This window comes from Chenopodium album, chromosome 11, assembly GCF_948465745.1.
Source record: "Chenopodium album chromosome 11, dcCheAlbu1.1, whole genome shotgun sequence".
Taxonomy (NCBI): domain Eukaryota; kingdom Viridiplantae; phylum Streptophyta; class Magnoliopsida; order Caryophyllales; family Amaranthaceae; genus Chenopodium; species Chenopodium album.
This window is the reverse complement of record NC_137844.1, coordinates 23804085-23812544: the sequence shown is the minus strand read 5'-3', so window position 1 is coordinate 23812544 and position 8460 is coordinate 23804085. Positions and strand designations below refer to the sequence as shown.

Sequence of the window (8460 nt, the reverse complement as noted above, 5' to 3'; positions counted from 1 at the left end):
GGCCTCCACAATAAGATGTATCGTGGTTTGTACCACCACAATTTTGACATGAGAAGGAATTGACTTGAGAGGATCTTGCCCCAAAATTAACACTTGTATTCAACTTTGGAAGCCCCTTGGTCAAAAGCTCTATTTGATGTTGCAATTAATCAACCTTCTCTAATTCATACATCCCACTTTTCTTTGGTGTACTCCTCCTTCTACCACCCCAAGAGTAGTTCTTCGCCACTTCTTCGATCGTTGCCTCAACTTGGTTTTAGGGAATCTTGATCAATTGTCCACCCGCCCCCACATCCAAGTTAGCTCTAGACATAGGTTCCAATCCATCATAGAAGAATCGCATGAGCAAGCTTTGATTGTATTCATGGTGAAGACATGCTTGTACCAACTCCTTGAATCTTTTCCAAGCTTCACTAAGACTCTCATCCGTTTCTTGTTCAAATGATGCAATCTTCCTTCTCATCTCGGCGGTCTTTTCCCCAGAAATGAATCTCTTCAAAAATGCCTTGACTATCTCTCTCCATGTTGTGAGAGAATTTGGCCTCACTTGCTTGAGCCACTTCTTAGCTCTACCCAAAAGAGATTGGCGAAATAGATGCATTCGAATGTCGTCTTGAGAAACTTGACTGGTTTGAATCATGGCACATAGCTCGAGAAATCTATCAAGGTGCTCAATGGGATCTTCACTTGGAGAACCCAAAAATTGCTCCCCTTATACCATCCTTGTGTATTGGGGATGAATGATAAAGTTGGTTTCCGTGACGGGAACCAAGATCCCTCCCGTGAGCTCACAATCCTCCGGATTTCCAAACACACGAAACAAAGCTTCATCCTCTTCTCCCGCCATTGTCTCACTTTGAGCACTTGAAGAATAAGAGTCACTCCCACTATCAACAATAGAACCAAGACTTCTTCCCTCTTCTCAATAAAGCGTACGGACTTGTCTTAATGTTCAGTCAATCTCGTGGTCAATGTTATGTGTGGGCGGACATTGAGATCTCCTAAGCATCCACCAAAGCTAAGAAAACAATTAGCAATGACAAGTAGAATAAAGCGAACAAAACAAAAAAGAAAGGCAAATAAAATGACTTTAACAATAGCAAAAATTGTTGGGGTTTGGTGAGTCCAACTCATTGCGGAAACAAACCCGAAACCAAGACCGCCCTTGCAATAAATAAAACTATAAACATAATTAACTTAATGACAAGATTAAGATAATAATTATACCTTTGACGCGTGCTTCGCCCGACCTTGAGGGGCTCTTACTTCGAAAGCTAGCCTCGAAAATACGACGACCTCCAACGGAAGTCCACCCACAACTCGAACACCGACTAGGTCCAATGCCTTGGAGTAAGCAAGGCCCGACCAAAACACGAGTAATTGAGTTCAAAGGTTTTCACAAAGGTGATGCCTTTTTCAACTCTTGAGTTCAAAGGTTTTTACTACTAGTGATGGCTTTTCCAACTCTTACTCAAGTGCTTTTCCCAATACCCCAAGTTGAGTATTTATAGGGAAATGCAAGAGTGTGAAAATCTCTCCTATCAATGTGGGAGAATTTGATCTTCCCATTTTATTTTAAAGCTAAAATAAAATTAATATCAAACTAGTAATAAATCAACAAGTGGCAAGCATACATGGAGGAGTAGGTGAGGACCATTTGGAGGAGGGGGGGACCAAACTTTCCCGCACTCTCACTCCCATAACCGACCACCTCAACCCCATAGACCCAATTAAATTGCGCCACGTGGCACCCACACTTGGGCACCAAGGCAACCAAGGTGGGCTGCCATGTGCTACGGCCCAGCAAGCCACGTACCAAGTGCGGGCTGCTTGGCCGAGGCTAGCTGCTAGCACGCCGTGCATAATTTGCGCGCTGCTAGCTGCAGCCTGCTAGTATGCCTCGCACATTGGTGCGGGCTACTATCTGCAGCCTGCTAGCATGCCTCGCACATTGGTGCGGGCTACTAGCAAGCCACGCACAAATTGTGCGACTGCTAGCTACCGTATGCTAGCACAGCCACGCACACTAGTGCTGGCTGCTAGCTGCGGTATGCTAGCCTAGCGCCGCACTTGGTGTGTGCTGCAAGCATTTGTCGCGCCCCTAGCACTTGGCTTTCCGATGCTAGGGGTATTTCGGTCATTGTTGATTTATTATTATTTTCACGTCTCGTCATTTTACTATTTTCGACTCGACTTCCGACGCTCGGTTTCGACGCTCCAAGCTCGAATTTCCGATGTCTAAATATTAATTACTCGTTCGACTTATTAATTAATTCCTAATTAATTCGTCGCTTCAGCTCGTTAGTTGCTTGGGTGTGACTCGAAGATTTCAGTCAAGATTAAGCTGTAATATTAATTATGCATTAATATTACTGATCGGAAGCGGCCTCCACCCAAGCATTCCGATCACTTGACCTCACTGAAAAATTAGCTTTCTAATAATTTCGAACCCCCTATCGGAATAATAGACTTGTTCGAAGGACACTATTCCTTTCAATCTCCCACTTATCCTTCCGAATAAGTGTGCTTTTAGTGTATAGCCCTTTTCGTATGTCGCTTAATGCCTCTTCATGAAATATAAGGTAAGATTAATTTGTCATCCTTATTACGTCCAGAAGTGTTTCTCGATTCCGAGTCCGACTATCAATAAACAGATGATTTCTAAAATCCATCCGAGCACGGCCATGCATTTTACAATCTAGCTCTACGAGAGGCCTTGTAAACAACAAAGACATCTTCTCTATCGTTAATAGGAGGACATTTCCAGTCTTTTAATGTAGCTTCTCTCACTGAGAGGACCTAGCCGCCCGAGTGATGCCGTCATAATCCCCTATTACGGCAGACATTTGATAATCATCAAAGCGGACTAGTACTCAAACAAGAAAGCTCACAATACTCATGGTCGAGGAAAAAGGTTCCGATAGCAATAATGAGAAGTATACTTATGACGATTTTTAATCACTTAAAGTATTCTCATAGGTCGATCCAGTATGGTTCTAAACCAATACTTGTGCAAATGATTCCTGACAATCATGTCCTTGTAGCACAAGAAACGGTGTTATAAATCAAACTACACACTAATCTCAAATGGTCATTAATCGTCCATCATTTAAATGACCTCGATTAGGGATAATTTTCGATTATAACATTCAATGTTCACTTAATAGGTGTTTCCTTACCAAGACTGGTCTTGATACCCTATTTTTAATATTCCAAGAATCGAATGGACTCATTATTTAATTCTAAACCACAATTAAATAGCCAACAGAGTGATTTAAATCGCATGAAAAATTTAATTACTCCAAAACTGAATGGTTCATCATAGTGCTTTACAGTAAAATTGTCCAAAATTAATTAAAACATTAAAATAAGGAAATCAAAGCCAATCTCCAATGTGCCTGATTCCCATTTCCTTAACGTGCTTGTTATGCTTCACTTGAGGCAAAGGTTTAGTCAGTGGATCGGCTACATTGTCATCCGTTCCAACTTTACAAATTCTAATTTCACCTTCTGATTTCCATTCTCGAATCATGTGAACCCGTCGCTTGACATGTTTGACCTTCTGATGTTCTCTTGGCTCTTTGGCCTGAGTAATAGCTCCATTGTTGTCACAATAGAAGTCTATTGGTCCCTCGATGGAAGGTACAAAACCAAGTTCACCAATGAACTTGCGAATCCAAAATGCCTCCTTAGCTGCCTCCATTGCTGCCAAGTATTCGGCTTCAGTTGTAAAATCTGCGGTTGTGCTTTGCTTAGCACTCTTCCAACTAAACGCTCCTCTATTGAGACAGAGTATGTACCCAGATTATGACTTGAAGTCGTCTTTGTCTGTCTGGAAGCTTGTGTCGGTATAACCCTCAACAACTAATTCATCTTTGCCACCATAGACCAGGAATTTATCCTTGTTCCTTTTTAAGTACTTTAGGATATTCTTAGCTGCAGTCCAATGCGCCTCTCCTGGGTATGATTGGTATCGGCTCGTAGCGCTCAAGGCATACGATACATCTGGCCTAGTACATATCATGGCATACATGATCGATCCAATTAGCGAAGCATATGGAATCAGATTCATCCTTTCTCGCTCATCAGGTGGCTTAGGACATTGCTTCTTGCTTAGAGTTATGCCATGTGACATGGGTAGGTGACCTCTCTTGGCCCCCTCCATTTGGAAATGAGCTAGTACCTTATCAATATAAGTACTTTGACTCAATCCTATCATCCTTTTCAATCTATCCCTATAGATCTTGATGCCTAGTATGTACTGAGCCTCTCCCAAGTCTTTCATTGAAAAACATTTTCCGAGCCAAGCCTTTACAGAATCTAATAACGGAATGTTGTTTCCAATGAGTAATATGTCATCGACATATAAGACTAGGAAGGCGATGTCACTCCCACTGACCTTCTTGTAATTACAAGATTTGTCTAGATTCTTGATAAAACCAAACTTATTGATGGCTTCATCGAATCGCAGATTCCAACTTCTGCTTGCTTGCTTTAATCCATAAATGGACTTCTTAAGCTTGCATACCTTTCCAGCGTTGTTTTGGTCAACAAAACCTTCAGGCCATGTCATATACACAGTTTCTTCCAAAATATCATTTAGGATAGCGGTTTTGACGTCCATCTGTCATATTTCATAGTTGTAATATGTAGCAATCGCTAGGAGGATCCGAACGGATTTAAGCGTTGCGACTGGAGAAAAGGTTTCATCGTAATCAATACCATGAACTTGTTTATAACCTTTTGCTACCAATCTAGCTTTGTAAATGTTTCCATCTTTGTCGGTTTTCAACTTGAAAATCCACTTACATCCGATAGGTGTGTAACCTTCGGGTAAGTCAACCAAGTCCCAGACTTGATTTTCAAACATGGAACCCATTTCAGATCTCATGGCATCTTGACATTTAGCAGAGTTGGTGCTTGCCATCGCTTTCTTGTAGGTTGCCGGTTCATCTCCATCCATGATCAGGATGTCCTGATTCTCGGTTAATACTAAACAAAGATATCAATCAGGTTGAGATCTCGGCCTCTAAGACCTACATTGGGTAATGGACTGAGCATTTCCATCGTAGGTTCGACTTTGCATATTTTGATCACTTTGACCTTCGTCAACAAATGTTGTTTGAGCACTTTGACTGTCATTCTAATTTTGTGGCTCATCCTCACGAACTTCGTCGAGTTCGATTTTCCTCCCACTTGTCATTTTTGAAAGGTGCTCCTTCTCCAAAAAGACACCATCGTGAGCAACAAACACTTTGTTCTCCGATTTTTTGTAGAAGTAATACCCTTTGGTTTCTTTTGGGTAGCCCACAAAGTAAACCTTATCAGATTTGGGATGAAGTTTATTAGAAATCAATTTCTTGACATATGCTTCGCATCCCCATATCTTTAGAAAAGACAACCTAGGAGGTTTCTTTGTCCATAACTCGTATGGAGTCTTTTCTACAGCTTTCGATGGAGCACGTTTCAGTGTTAGTGCCGCAGTTAAAAGTGTGTGTCCCCAGAAAGAGATAGGAAGATCACTAAGACCCATGGTTGATCGTACCATGTCTAATAAGATTCTATTTCTCCGTTCGAATACTCTGTTCCATTGTGGAGTTCCGGGAGGTGTCAGTTCTGAAAGTATCCCATGATCTTTCAGATGGTCATCGAATTCTTGGCTCAAGTATTCACCTTTTCGATCCGATCGAAGGGCTTTGATCTTCTTGCCAAGCTGATCTTCCACTTCACTCTGAAATTCTTTGAACTTGTCAAACGGTTCAGATTTATGCGACATGTGGTTGACATAGCCATATCTACTATCGTCGTCTGTGAAGGTGATGAAATATTGATGTCCATTTCTTGTGGCGGAGCTCATTGGTCCACATACATCGGTATGTATTAGACCCAATAAGTCACTGGCCCTTTCTCCCAACTTGGAGAATGGCTGCTTTATCATCTTGCTTAATAAACATCCTTCGTAGTTCTCCAAAGATACTAAATCAAAAGAGTTAAGAACGCCTTCCTGTAGAAGCTTCTTGATGCGTTTGATGTTAATGTGGCCAAGACGAAAATGCCATAAGTAAGTTTGATTTGACTCCATGGTCTTAGCTCTTTTGGTATCATAATAAACAATTTTGTCTTAACATACAAAAGTGTCATTTCCATAAATATAAACAAGACATGAAACAAAAGTCTTGTGATCAAAGTTAAAATGACGTCCAACATCATGAGATTAAAGTATGGTAGATAAAACTCAACAAGTTTTAGAATTTAGACAAAACACATGAGATCACAAGCTTTCTTTGGATAGATTATCTTCATCTTCCACTGGTGTACTCATGTCCACATGAAAAGTGCCGCTCACTTTGTTCCTGAAATAGGAGCACAAAGTGAGTCAATTTTCCGGTATCTAATACCTTATAAATTGCTTGTATTCAAGTGTTAAGATGATACCTGAGATTGAGGCTGCTTTTCCTCTTGCCTCATCTTCCAGATACTCACTACATTTTCTTTTGTAGCGACCTTGTTTACTACTATAGAAGCAGCGCATTTTAGCCTTGTTCTTGAACTCCTTCTTCTTGGGCCTTAGAGCAAACTTAGCCGCCTTGCAAGAATAGGTTTTCTAGAGCTCTTGGATAACTTCCTTGTAGGATAGATTGTTCCGATTGTTGGTAAGTTGCATCTTAATAGCAATGTACCCTGAGTAGAGTGAGCTTAAAAGCATATGAGCCGCTTGCTCATCCTCCACCGGCCTACCAATCAGTTCCAGATGGTTATATAACCTTGTCATCTTTTGCACATGGGCTTGAAGTGGAATCCCGGGGCTAAGTCTTGCACTATAAACCCTGGCCTATACTTCTTGCCTCTCTTTGCTAAGACATCCATCTTGCGGTGGCTTGATCCTCATGTTAGACAGTGACCTAGTCACTTCCTCCACAAGTCCATCATAGTTGCCCCTGTCGCTCTTTGTGAATCTCAAATTGACCACATCTTCTAGAGCGTTGAGGAGTACATCCGGAAGGTAGTTGGAGAATTTCTTCTTCCACTGTTCCGGAATGGAGTTTTCCATGAGTCCTGAGACTCTCTTGCAATCATGACTCCACTCCTCATGAGCCTCATCGCTCATAACCCCTTTTGAGTAGAAACTCGGGATGGGTGTATCCAAGATATGCTCTAGGTAGCAATTGCGAAGGGTCATACGGAGTTCTTCTTCCCATTCCATGAAATTCACCGAATTTAAGCTAAATGGTAACTTCTCGGGAAGATCTAGGAATATTAGATTGTTGTTGATAGTTGAAGACATGATTCTAAAATTGAAAGAATTTTAATGAAAAACCATTCATGATGCTTAAATAAGATTGAATTTAATTCATGCATATTTCAAGATTCCAAGATTGAATTTTGTGAAAATAAGTCGATTCCAAGATTCAAGGAAACAAAGAGTGGCTAAGCATGCTTTGGCTTTTCTTAGCACTCAATCTCCCAAGGTAAGCAACGCTTTGCTAATGGCTCAAAGCCACTCTTGGTTGAATAAATCGTCGCATCGAATTCTCTCTCAACAATTTATTCACTTTGCCTCGACATGTTAGGACTCCATCACTCATATCATTGAGTATAACCAAAACCACCTTGCATACCCGGTACACCATATGAGTCTAGGGAGTAGTAGTGATGCCTCGCTTTGGCGTAGCCCATCACTACTCTCAATAGGTCGATAAGTGTTGTTTTGGAATGGCAATTTTACTCAATATTTAGGGACCTAGGGTTTTTATGTTGGTTGATTTAAGTGAACTTAATTAATCATCACAACATTCGAAATCCTAAACATGCATCTAACATATAATTCATATATAAATGATCATAAATATGTAAAGCATTAGCATTTTGATGCATATTTGGCAACTAGCATGACCCGTTGAATTCTTCAAGTCTTCAAAAGGTCTTCTTTTGCAACTTCATGGCTTCGTCTTCCAAGAACCTCCGTCTTCAAGACTTGACCAAAATTATGCAACTAATAGTACCTACGATTAGGACTAATCTAAATATTAAGGTACAAAAATACTCAACGGGACGCAGACCGTATTTAGATTTACAAAAATATATCACGGATCGCAGTCCGTATTTTCTATCCTAATCGGGCCTCACTAGTTGCCATTTTATTAAACTTGTGAGAGAATATACATTTCATTAATCCATTCACTATTTGTGAATGGCCCATGCATTTTACAACGATAAAACAAGTAACAATGCATAAACACGCGATAACTAGTAACTAATCTAGGTGGTTAATCCGATTAACACGCCTAATTAAAACTAGTCATAGTTGTTTTAACAGATTATGTAAATAAGCGCAATTAATATTTATAGCTCCCACTAAATTCCGCATCCAACTTAATTAATCCAATAAATTATGCCGGTAAAACCCAATTATTTTCCAAAATAGAATTTTGCAAATGCCGCTCAAAAACCGAGGCCTAG

General features: G+C 40.5%; 1 non-coding gene across 1 annotated transcript; it reads left to right on the top strand.

Moving 5' to 3' along the window:
• The first annotated feature begins 360 nt into the window (after positions 1–360).
• LOC145569629 (small nucleolar RNA R71) lies at positions 361–465 on the top strand. Its single transcript, XR_014096204.1, has one exon. It is a non-coding gene; the product is annotated as a small nucleolar RNA R71 (small nucleolar RNA).
• The last annotated feature ends 7995 nt before the right edge of the window (positions 466–8460 follow it).